The sequence below is a fragment of the Mus musculus genome, chromosome 5 (genome assembly GCF_000001635.26).
Source record: "Mus musculus strain C57BL/6J chromosome 5, GRCm38.p6 C57BL/6J".
Classification (NCBI taxonomy): domain Eukaryota; kingdom Metazoa; phylum Chordata; class Mammalia; order Rodentia; family Muridae; genus Mus; species Mus musculus.
The window spans coordinates 19,908,762-19,921,319 of NC_000071.6; the positions used below are offsets into that span (position 1 = coordinate 19,908,762).

General features: G+C 39.9%; 1 protein-coding gene across 14 annotated transcripts in view; it reads left to right on the forward strand.

Moving 5' to 3' along the window:
- The window catches only part of Magi2 (membrane associated guanylate kinase, WW and PDZ domain containing 2), a 1,485,406-nt gene that overhangs the window by 689,375 nt on the left and 783,473 nt on the right, over nt 1-12,558 (forward strand). The window lies entirely within an intron of this gene.

The window sequence follows — 12,558 nt, forward strand, 5'->3', positions numbered from 1 at the left end:
AGCGTGAGTATTTCCCCGTGTTTTTACAAAGAAAGCATTCCCTGTGCTTTGGTAAGAGCTGGGGGCTTGTGTGCCAATTTGCCATTGTGTCCTGGTCAAGAATCTGCTCCATTCTGAAGTAAACTGCCCAGAGGTATTAGTCAGAACGCGGCAGGAGGGTGAGGAGTGGGAGAGGAGCCTTTTCTCATCCTGTCTTTTTTTTTTTTTTTTAAACTCAGAAGTGTCTAATTTCCATGATTGTCAGAGGAAAACGGGAGGGCATTTAGTTTTGAATAGGATGCAGATCTGTACTATGGGATTGCCCAACACTGTCCCCAAGATGTTCAGAGCAGAGGGGATCACATTTGCGATGGACAATTTAGGAAAATGTTCTGTGAGGGTGACTGGTTGCGTCCCTTTGGACCAAATTAAGATGCGCTCTGGCAGTGCAGGAGACGCTGTGAGCTGACATTTTCCTGTGAAGCTGGTGAAAAATGGCTCCATATCTCTCCTCCCGTCCTGAGGAGATGGTCTTCAAGTGCTGAGCCCTTCGCCAGCATTGTGATTTGCTGTGCTCGCTGTCTTCTGAGAGGGACGGGCTGACTCCCTCCTTTCAGTTTGCCTGCCTTTTAAAATCTCGGCTTGAATGGAGAGTGGGTGGTGACGGTTTTACTTGAAATACAAACTACCCAGAGCAAAGCTAGCAGCAGATCACTTCCCGGCAATCACAGGTTTCCATTTTTAAAAGGGTAGATTAGATTTATTGGGACATGACACGAAGCACTTTTTGTGTGTAAGTCAACAATTTCTCTAAGAAAATGTCCCTCATGTGGCCCCTTATATTTGGACTTTTGGCAGGGAAAGTGGCAGGTAAAAACCCAGGGTCACTGCCCATCATCTGTCTCTGAGAGTATCAAGCTGCCATTTCTTGTCCTATGGTTTTTCTCTCTTGTGTGAATCCATTGTGCTAGGAAAGATCTGGGTCCGAGAGTCACCAGGCAGAGAAGGAAGACACTTCTGTGCTGTCCTACACAAGTGCTTATCCAGGAATTCCTGTGCGGAGCAGGTGGTGGGGGTGTCAGGGCAGCATGCCACTCCTCTGCCCCATTATTCAGGCTTCCGTGTGTGATAGCTCCCACCAGCAAGGCAGGATCCACTTTAGCAGAGGGCTGTGGGTGAGGGAGCATGTGTTGTTGGGGTGTGTAAAATCCACTGTTCTCTATCGCATAACGTTGCAACATGGTTCTGAGCGTGTGCAGCATGCTCCGGGGGAGGGGGCTGGATCCCTCATGGATTAGGTATAAGGTGAGGTGCTAAAGAACTTAGCCTTTCAAGGAGGCAACAGGAGAATGTAGAAGAGTGCAGCAATGTGCACACTACACAGGAAGAATTGCTCCTTACAGTCTTACAATGTGATAGTCCCCCGCTATAGATGTTTGAAAGACCCTCAGTGCTTCCTGCACAATGCTATGGGGTCATGTTTGTACTAGCACAAGTGTGACTTTATTTAGTTGTATGATTATAATGATATCATGGTCATTGAGCTACTGAAGGTTTATGTCATGAATACCTTTCTGTACGGGCAGTGGGGTGGGGGGGACTGGATCACATATTTTCTTGGAGTCTGTTTGAAGTAGTTTGATAAAGGTACAAGATTACTGAGGCCATCCATTAGCTTCTGCAGTGGCACACCAGAGCTGGGACTTTATCCTAGTGGAGAGCTGATCCCATGCAGAAGTGTGGGTAAGGGACATGGTGTGCTTTGGGAAAACTGGTATAATTATAATAGAACAATGGATAAAACTACAGACAGCTCAGTAAACACAGGAAACTCAAAGTTCATCAGATGATTGGCAGGTCACCCTTCCAGACTATTAATGACACCCCCTCCCCTCCCCCTGCCCCCACCATGCCCACAGGTGGGAGGTGCTTCAGCCTAAGACAGTGTAGGTGTGGATAACCAGAGCTGATTGTGTATAAGCTAAAGATCAGTTTCCTCTAGCTGTTTCCAAAGCTGGGCAGCACTCAGTACAAACCAGATATGCAGAAGAGTCATGACGCTTTAGAACCTACAGACACATTTTGTCTTAGCAGCAGTAGAAAGAGCTAGAACGCAGAATCCATTCCCAGCACAGCGATTTTCATGGAGAACCCAGTGAATCTGGAACACTTTTGCAATGAGGTGTGCGCTGCCCGAGTTCATGCTTCTCCCTCCATTGGTGGTTCTCCAACCCAGAGCCTAGGCAAGGAATCTTCTACCATTGAGTTTCACTCCACCCAACCCCCACCTGCAAGAAGTCCTTAATGAGGACTGACAAAGAAAGAGCCACATGTTAAAATATTCCTCTCAATTTGAATTTAGAACATAAAAATATTCTTAGGAGTAAAATTGATTTTTCATAAGATGCCTGTGGCAGAGAAAGGAAGTTGAAACAGAACAATCAAATCTTAGATAAAGATATTTGACTCATATTCAGTCCTTGAAATATTTGTTAGCATAGAACTAAGAAACCCCAGAAAGTCTTATGCAGTAGGGACTGGTTTCTGACATCCATTTTCTCTGTCACTGTCGGTATTCTATGACCTAAAATTCTATTTTAATTGTTATTAAAAGATTTGGTATATGGCAACATGACAGTCAGTAAGCAAAGGCATAATGAAAGGCTCTGAGTTTAAAATTCTTCAGGTCTATGTTTCGTCTTGGGTACATTACCCTCAAAGTCTGTCATATCACCAGCTTTTGTTGAAAGACACAAAACTTGCAGCAATCTCACTGGATCCTTGATTGCTTACTATGAAGATAGCATCAGAGTGTAAATGAAAAAAATTAAATTGTGTTGTTATTTCGACTGTAGTAGATGGTGGGTCTTTATTTGGTTGGTTGGTTGTTTAAATCAGAATCTTATTGCTGTGTGAATTATGTGTCCTCACAGAGGTGTAAGTTTGTTTATACATATCAGATCATTCCCTAGTTCTCACTAAAAAGTATGTGCTTTCCAAAAGGAGGGGGCGGTCCTCTTTTCTCCTTTAGATGCCCACTGTCCTTCAAGGCACTAAGTATACATCAAATCCAAAGAGTGTGATAATGACCTGTATAGTGTTTGACAGCTTAATATCCACCTTATAGGAGAATGGGTTGTTGTTATTGTATCGTTATAATTTAAATCAGAAAAGTAAGACAAACTTCAGAGTATTTAAGGAAACTCACATTTGTGTGTTTGAAAGAGGAAGGTCCTTGCAAGGCTTGATGGGAGGAAGACTGTACAGATAAGAGACCACTATCAGGTCCTCTCAGATGTAAACCAGTCCTATAAGCAATTCGGGATATTTAAGGCTGGGTTTTTGTAATGGTCTCCATCTAAGAAACAAATCCCAAGGAACACTGTGACCTGCTCTATTGAAGTCAAGGGTCCTACCAAGCATTGTCCACAGAGGTACACACACAAAGCAATAAGAAAGGCAATAGACTAAGGCAAGAGCTCACCCCTGTGGTTTCTTTTACATAAGGGACTAAAAAATGACCTATGAAGGACCTTCTACAGGACCAACTGTGTATGCACTGTTTCTTTCTTTCCTTCTTCCTTTTTCTTCCTTCCTTCCTCCCTCCCTCCAACCCTTCCTTCCTTTCTTGAAACAAGGTAGCACTATGGTACAGTAACCGACCCTTAAATCTTACTCTTAAATGACCTTCTCCCCTCAACTTGCAAGCCTCCCTCTAGGAGTAGTTAGGATTACAGGCATGCAACATGATGCCCAGCATCTTTGAAACCAACAGACCTTCACTAGATGTCTTCTAAAACTTCATGTTTTGTTTCATGTCAAGATCTTAGCATATGCTCTTTCCTCTGCCAAAAATCTTCTTGTGCTCGGTTTTCTTGCTTAAATAATCCCTTGCTTCCTTGTGAAATGAGTCAGGTGTACTGGCTAGTTTTGTGTCAACTTGACACAGCTGGAGTTATCACAGAGAAAGGAGCTTCAATTGAGGAAATGCCTCCATGAGATCCAGCTGTAAGGCATTTTCTCAATTAGTGATCAAGGGGGAAAGGCCCCTCGTAGGTGGTGCCATCTCTGGGCTGGTAGTCTTGGTTCTATAAGAGAGCAGGCTGAGCAAGCCAGGGGAAGCAAACCAGTAAAGAACATTCCTTCATGGCTTCTGCATCAGACTCTGCTTCCTGACCTGTTTGAGTTCCAGTCCTGACTTCCTTGGTGATAAACAGCAATATGGAAGTGTAAGCTGAATAAACCCTTTCCTCCCCAACTTGCTTCTTGGTCATGATGTTTGTGCAGGAATAGAAACCCTCACTAAGACAGTCAGGGTTCGTTGTGCTTTACAGCACTTACTAGAGGTGTAGATGTTCACTTTTCTGTATCATCATTTGGTCAATTTTGATGTCTACCAGGAGGCAGAACCTTCTGAAGCTAGACCCTAAGCTGATTTTACTCAAAGTAACAGTTCATAGGTCTCCTGTTATGACAGGTTACACATTGAGTATGTATTGAATGGTTGCTGAGAGAGCAACTGAATGGCAAGAATTATACTAAGGAAACAACATTGGTCAAAGACATGGTGCTGGACAGAAAACAGTCTTCTCTGCGTTGTCAAGTTTTATAATCCTTTGACCAGGCTGGTCCCAAGTTGAGCCCCTTATTAGAAGTTTCCATCTTTAAAAAAATACTGAAGTGATTGTTGTTGCAATATTTAGAAGATTGTTATTTATGTAAAAGCATCCATTCATTCATTAGTCCTGAACAAAGCTGTGGTGTGTTTGTCCCTCTCTGCTCTTTCCTGCCAAACTTCTTAGTTTTCTGCATCTCTATTCCCATCACACCAGGGTTTGCTTTTTGTTGTTGTTGTTGTGGTTGGTTTGTTTTTTTTTTGTTTTGTTTTGTTTTTTTGTTTTTTGTTTTTTTGTTTGTTTGTTGGTTGGTTGGTTTTTAAATTTTATTTATTTATTTATTTTGCATCTGGTTCCTTCTGAGTCTCATCTGAAAGTTGTTACACCTTTCTAGCCAAACAACTACTTATCATATGAGCCTAGGAAGTTCTCCTAAGACAGTCCTCTTCAGAGGTACTTGCTTATTGAACAAAGTTGTGTGCTGCTTAGTGCTGTGCCTACTAATGTAGGCTGCACAGCAGAGGAATCTGTGGAGCCTCTCTGCGAGGGGCTTTCTTTAAAGTCTTTTAGGCGAAGAACAAACAACTGCTTCATGAGTCTATGAGTGAGAGCTTCACTTCATATATCATATGTGTATATATGTACATATATATATGTAAATGTACATATATATACATCTATGAACATATACATGTATATGTATATATCTTATAATTCGAGAGCACAAAATAAAGGACTTATGGAAGAGATGAGACTTCTGGCAGACCAGGGACAATAAGTGACATTGAGACGATCAGAGAGGAGAAAGAACAGCTTAACATTATGGACAAAAGCTGAATATAAATAAATGGCCAGTGTGATGCAACACAGTTATGTTAAAGTCCTGTGAGTATACTACTTGGGTTTATTTTCCCAGATAAGGTGGGTGTTGGGGCTCTTTATTGATGAATTCAAATCATTTCATTCGAGCAGTAACCTTGGGCTCTAACCTTGGGTACAGTTGGCACTCACACTCCTGGACACTGTGGTTTGCTTCCCACCTTGCCTTGAAGTGCCCAGTTTCAACATTTAGGACTAATCTCAAAGAACTTTTTTGTCAGAGGTGCGTTTAATGATTCTTTTAGCAATATCGATCACTTTAATTGAGGCTTATTGTAAGTACTCAGTATGGCTCTCTTGTGGTTTATACTCTATAAATATATCATCATCATATTGATAGTCAGGTTTTCATTTCATTGCATTCTTCCTAACACCCCATGGAAACCTAAACTTCCCACCAGAGCATGGGAGAAGGGAGTTGTCTCCTCTGTTTTCTAGCTATTCTTAAACTATGACTTTAAGAATCATTTAGAAATATATCCTTAATATTTCTGAACTCTAAAAGTCAAATTTTGGATCTTACTGGTGTGTGTGTGTGTGTGTGTGTGTGTGTGTGTGTGTGTGTATAATCACCCATAATATCACAGCCTCTTTCTAACACCTGTGTACATGACCTTCAGTATGTGTTATGTAGAGGGACACTTTAAACAGTGAAACCTTTCTATCTCTCTTTGATTTCAAAAGAAAAAATATATTAAAAAAGCTGGGGTTGGCTTAAACAATTTGAAATTCCACTCTATGCATGTCATTTCTATGATTATTCATTTCAATTGTGCAGCAAGCTTTTATGTGTACACGCTGCACACGGCAACTTATATTCACTCATTTATAGCTGCTGCTCTAGAGACGATTGGTGTCACATGACTGGTACACTGCTGTTTAAGAAGATCCTTTGCTAAGAAGTTCCATACACCTAAATAGGCAGCAAAGAAAGTGACTTCAAACCATTAATACATACATGAAGAGTTTATATTCCATAAACCTGAAAGAGAACTTTTAACTGATTGTCCAGAGAATGTTCTGTGTCCAGACCTGGGTTGAGGTCTACCTAAAAGGCTGATATTTTCTCATTATGTCTTAACAACCATTCTAGCCAAGTGTACAAAACTAGGCTGTTATTTCGATATGTGTGAGCCTGAATGTTCTTTTCAAGGAGCATGCTAATTATAAAAATGTTTCTTCTATGAAGCCTGCCCTGTTCAATGCTCTCTAGATCCTAACAAATGTTGGCTTCTGTCTTAACCATATGAAGGTGCACACGCTTTTCTATTACACTGTGTATATTGTGCTTTTCTACTCAGAGTTCATTCCACTAGAGCAGATTTTCTCTCAAAGGCACCTCTTTGTTTATGATTGGTCAATTACATGGTTACCTGATAGAAGATAATACAGTTATTATGGAGTTCACTAGTTTCTTAAAGAAGCTGGTCCTTTTCTTGTCCACATCATGGGAGAAGGAGTATACTATAACTTATGTTTAAAACTTTCTGTTTACTAAAAATGTAAAACCTTTTTCCTAACAACCCACAACATTGAATGCTCAAATATAAGCCATGGAAGAAGGCAAATTAAAGGGAAGGAAAGCTCAATTAATTGGTTTGCAATATTATCTTTGAATAGAATAGAAGCTATGCTCTAAGAATTTATTCATTAAACTTTGCGTGTATATGTGTGTGTGCATGAATATATGTACATGCTTCCCATGTGAACACAAACCTACAGAGGTCAGAAGTGTCAGCTACCCAGGAACTGGAGTTAAAGAAGATGGTGAGCCTCCATGTGGATGCTGTGAACTGAACTTGAATCATCTGCAAGAGCAGCCAATGTTCAGATCCATGTTCATCTTTTTGTCTGAACCCGTACCCCATCTTTCCTTAGCCATATGGTCCTTTGTACCCTGTCTACTGTTGCTATGAGTAGGTTGAAGAGATGGTTTATCTCTGGAGCTGGAGTGCTGCGAGTGTAGTCTCTAGACCAGAAGCATCAGCATCAGTTTAGAGGTAAACAGAATCTCAGGATTGATCTCAACCCATTGAATCAGAGTCTTCACGTTTCACCAGGATTCCTAAATGGCATAGTCTTTGATAATGTTTGGAGGACAGTGTTTGGAAAAAGTTCTCGTATGAAGGTTTGCTTTATCTGTGTAGCCCATGGCTTAGCTGATAACTTGAGGACACGCTGTGAATAGGGATGTTCATTTTACAAGCTGTAACATGGAAGTAATTTCTTCTTCAAGTCTCCTAAGACCCAGGAAAGAAAGAAGTTAAAATTCTCCCTAGACCAACTTCTTCAGTACACTAGTCATGTACACAGAAATAGTAGGGAAGTCTAGAATGAAGTCTGGATTTTAGCAGATATTAAGTCCAGAAAACTGGACAGCTTCTTTTGGCTCTCAAACCTCAATTTCCTTTTCAGTTAAGTGAGGATTAAAATACTTCTTGGCAATGCTCTTCTGGTATCGGTGATGAGACAAGACTCCCTACAGCATGTTTGGCACAGCATAGATATTCAATAAATAAAGAGAAGCTAGAGCTGATGTTATCATATACCAGTTCCCCTTGGCTGCTTAAGGATGCTGAGATGTGATTGTGTCCACTACCATCTTCTAGGTATTTGCCTCGGGTACATCTGAGCAATGGGCACTAATGTTCCAGTTGGTTTGATTGATACCTGAGTTCAAGAAAACAATCTGATTGCCATCATGTTCTTACTTTACATGCATACTAAGAATATAGTAAATGGTCCTGGAGTTCCACAATAAGAGACTTGGTATTCTTCATATCAATTCCTTTTTCCAATCAAACAAGCTCTGGACACTACCCAAAAAGCTTGTCAAGAAGCATTAAACTCAGAATTTTCCAGGGAAGAGAGTTGCCCTTTTACCAGAGATCCAGGAGTTTAGCTTGGGAGTATACAATGTTTATATGTAGAACCAAAAGCCATTTCTCTTACAACATTAGAAAGCCAAGTAGTCATTAGAGTTTGGGGTTGTTAAATAGTAGGGAAGATGCTGGTCAATGAGCATAAAATTACAGCTGGCAGCTACAAATTTCAAAAAAGTTTATTCTATAGCAAGATGTTTATACTTGCTGATAAATCAACAACAACAACAACAACAACAACAAAAGAAAGTGAGTTATAGGGCTGGTGAGATGGCTCAGTGGGTAAGAGCACCCGACTGCTCTTCCAAAGGTCCGGAGTTCAAATCCCAGCAACCACATGGTGGCTCACAACCATCTGTAAAGAGATCTGACGCCCTGTTCTGGTGTGTCTGAAGACAGCTACAGTGTACTTACATATAATAAATAAATAAATCTTTAAAAAAAAAAAAAAAAAAAAAGAAAGTGAGTTATATGTGCTCTCATCACTAAAATGCTAATTTTGTAGTATATTGCACATGCTAATTACCTAAATTTTACCATGCTACATTGTAAATTTTATTAAAAGAATATCACATGATACAAGGTAAAAATACATCTTATCTGTCAATTAAGAAATATAAATGCAATTTCATCTAGGGAGGAATTTCTTTCACTTATTACAATGCTGGAGCTTGATCTCAGGGCTCTGTGCATGGCAGGCATGTGTTTTACCACTGAGTTACTTCGCCAACTCAAGTGGAAATGTTCATATTGCGACTTTGACTCTGTTGTTACACTCCAGATTACAATGTAGTACTAAAATATTATGTCATGCAGGGAATCATATAGGTTATAAAAGACCAATGTTCAGGAAAAAACTTAGATCAATCATTGTCTTTATTTATTTATTTATTTTTGAAGTTTTATCTTGAGAAAGCTAATACTTTTATCTTGGAAAATAGGAGAAATGTGTGATAAAATTTTCACACATAAACTTACACTTGAAGATATCCAACGATTGTTAATATGCACATTATTTTGTTATAGCAACATGAAAGAAAAATAATAGGTCTTTTGCTTAATTAACAATGTTTGGTCACAACTCTATATTCCTATGACTCTTTCAAATAACTAATGAGTTTATCGCAATGTGATATCCAAGTTCTCACGTCAAAATGAATGTTGCCACATGAAATCTGCCTCTTTGTCATTTATAACTACAGTGGAAAATAACAGCAACTAATTAAACATTTTTAGATTCTACTTTTTAGTTATACACAGTTTAAAGCTTCCATACCAAAAATATGCAAAACATCCTTTTAAAAATCATCTCCTGTTGTTTACTTAGGTTTAGGTGACTTTCTCAGTTGTTAAATGGGATTTATCTGATCACCTTAGTGCTATGTGTATTAGCCTAGAATTGAATCCAAAACTGCAAAGCAGAGAAGCCGTTTGTATTTATGTATCTATACTCATAATTTTAAACAAGCTAGAATCTCACATTGCAAGTCCTAAAATATTAAATATTCTTTACTTCTACTATAATTCCTAATTCTGGGAAGCTAGAGATTACTTAATATGGAGAGCATTATTGTTATTTACTTTGCACTAATTCCTAAAGAGATTCTTTCAGATAATTGTCTTCCTAAGAGTGTGTACTAGAACAACATTTGCATGCCATGAGCTGATGAGTACTTTAAGCAAAGATTCCGTATTATTTTGTGCCAGATTTGGTAAGCCAATAACAATATAGGTCTCTTTAGTTCCATACAAAATCTCTCTATTTAGTGTTAGTTGTAGATGTGTGAACAACAGCATATATGCGGTGGACTGACTACTACTCTGTTATGAGTATGCATACAGGGAGGGAGGGCTATGTCGCTTTACCTAGACCTGCAGAGGAGTAAGAACTTCCAAAGCCAAGAGGTAATATCCCTCCTTCAGTTGCAGAAGAAGGAAAGTATATTTGGATAGAAAAATAAACACCACACTGTTGCCTGAGATACATAAAGAATGTTGTGGAGCTAGAGACATGATGGCTAAGCAATTAGGAACACTGGCTACTTTCCTAGAGGACTTGGGTTCAATTCTCACTACTCATATGGCAGCCCATTACTGCCTATATACCTGGTGCCAGGGAATCAGATACTCTCTTCTGGACTACACACACGCGCGCACACACACACACCCATAAATGACTTAAAAGATATTAAAATGTTGCTTCTTAAAGAACAATGGCTGAGTCAAGATATATGCAGGATATTGAGAGATGAAAGAGAGTGGGGGAGGGTCATTAATAATGGGATATCTTCTTATGACTGCCCCCTGGTCATAATACTTTCTCCTCATTTGTACATAGAAGTATGTCTAATGGTGGGTGTATTTAGTTTGCAGTGACAAAACCAAACCAAACCAAAGTACCACCAACAAAAACCCACAAAATAAAAACCTAGCACACATTTCATTTTTCCTAAGTGTGTCTCAGCACAGGAAAACACATTTTACTGTATAGAATAATAAAAGAGAATGTTAGAAAAACAGAAATCAGCAGAATTATAAATGCAGTAATTTCTGTGTCCATGACGCTTAGAGGGATTTTATGAATATATTTTAACATATCCCCTTTATTCATATTACAGTGATCTATTGAGTACCTGCTGTGTTTTAGGCATTTTTCCAGGTGCTTGAGATATGGTAATAAACACATGAGGAAAAAATCTTCACGAGAGAGACCAATAATGCAAAAGTTAACTTAGTGAAGTTTAATCATGGCCACTATGAGGAAAGCGAGTTGCTGTCTCAGGATGGAAAATAAGGAAAGGTGGCACCAAACTGACAACTGAGTCAAGTCTTGGCAGAAGTGAGAAGCTATCAGGGTGGGAAGCACAGGGCTGTTGAGCATGCTCAGTTACCTGTGCTCATGTGCAGTCCAGGAAGACTGGGAATAAAGGGTTAGAATGCAGGAATGAAGGTCCCGGAAAGGTGCACATGTAGCACTCACTAACTTACTACGGCGATCCAAGCCCTGGGTTTAATGGCAGGACCTCAGCAGAGAGTAAGGGACTTAAAGGGGATTTTCTGTGCTGAGCTAAATGAGTCACATTTAGCTGAAGGGATTAGAAGAAAACTAAAGGTTCGGACAGAAGAGAGGAGAACAATGAGAGACAGTTGTGTCCTCTATGCTGGGTGAAGCAATGTTTTAAATACAGCATGAGTACCCGCATCAGCTGCTGCTGCTGCGGTTGCATCATGAGAATTCACTAATGATCGCTGGATTTAGCAACAGAGACATCAAGAGAATAAGGAGAGAAAAGGAGACAGAGCACAGATAGTTCCCTTAAACTTAGTTTTTGGTTTGTGCTGGAGAGAAAACAGAGTCAACAGATGGATTTTTTTTTCAGTTTAATGAGAAACGTGATCACATTCATGTATTAAAGACAATGATTTAAGAAGGAGGAAGCACATGGTATTGGAGAAAGAGCTGCTTTCACTGTCTCTGTGTAGGTTTGTAATCTTTGCACTACCTGGGCCTATACATGGTACTTTCCCAGTAAGTTACCTCACCAGCTTTGGTTTCTATATTTTATTTTGAAACAGGCTCTTACTATGTTACCAAAGCTGCCCTTGGAATTGCCATCTCCCTACCTAGCCCTCTAAGTACCTGAGATTATGGGTGCACACCACAATGTCCAGCCTTTGGTGGGAGGGCTTTAGCTAGGGCATACCTTCCAGAGTACAGGTGGAGAGGCTGGTGTGGCCTGGGCCTATCAGCAGCAAGAAGCCAGCTGGCAAAGAGGTGGGTGGGGAGATTTGGTGGTGGGAGTTCTAAGTGTTCTTTTCTAATGAAATTAATTTTTTCATGAAAATTAAAACAAGATGAAAGTAGAGGCTATAAAGGAGATTATTAAAAGAAACAAGAGTCCCTCAGTTCTGGACAAGGGGGAAATAGTTATATAGAGAAGAAAAGGATGATTCCTGGGTAGTATTTGGAGTCTATTGGGAGCAGACGGCCATGTGAAAGATATACAGCTGGTTTTCCTGGGGTTTGTGTGTTTAATGAAGCAAGGGGATCAAAGAGGTCAAGGTGAATACATTAATAGACTATCATGATAAAGGAGAAAGGGATGCTGGGGATGTAGAGAATAAAGTGTCAGGAACGGACTTCTGGACCATGAAGTCTGTGAGGGATCAACGGGTTGAAGATCTCAGAAAAGCTGAAAGTC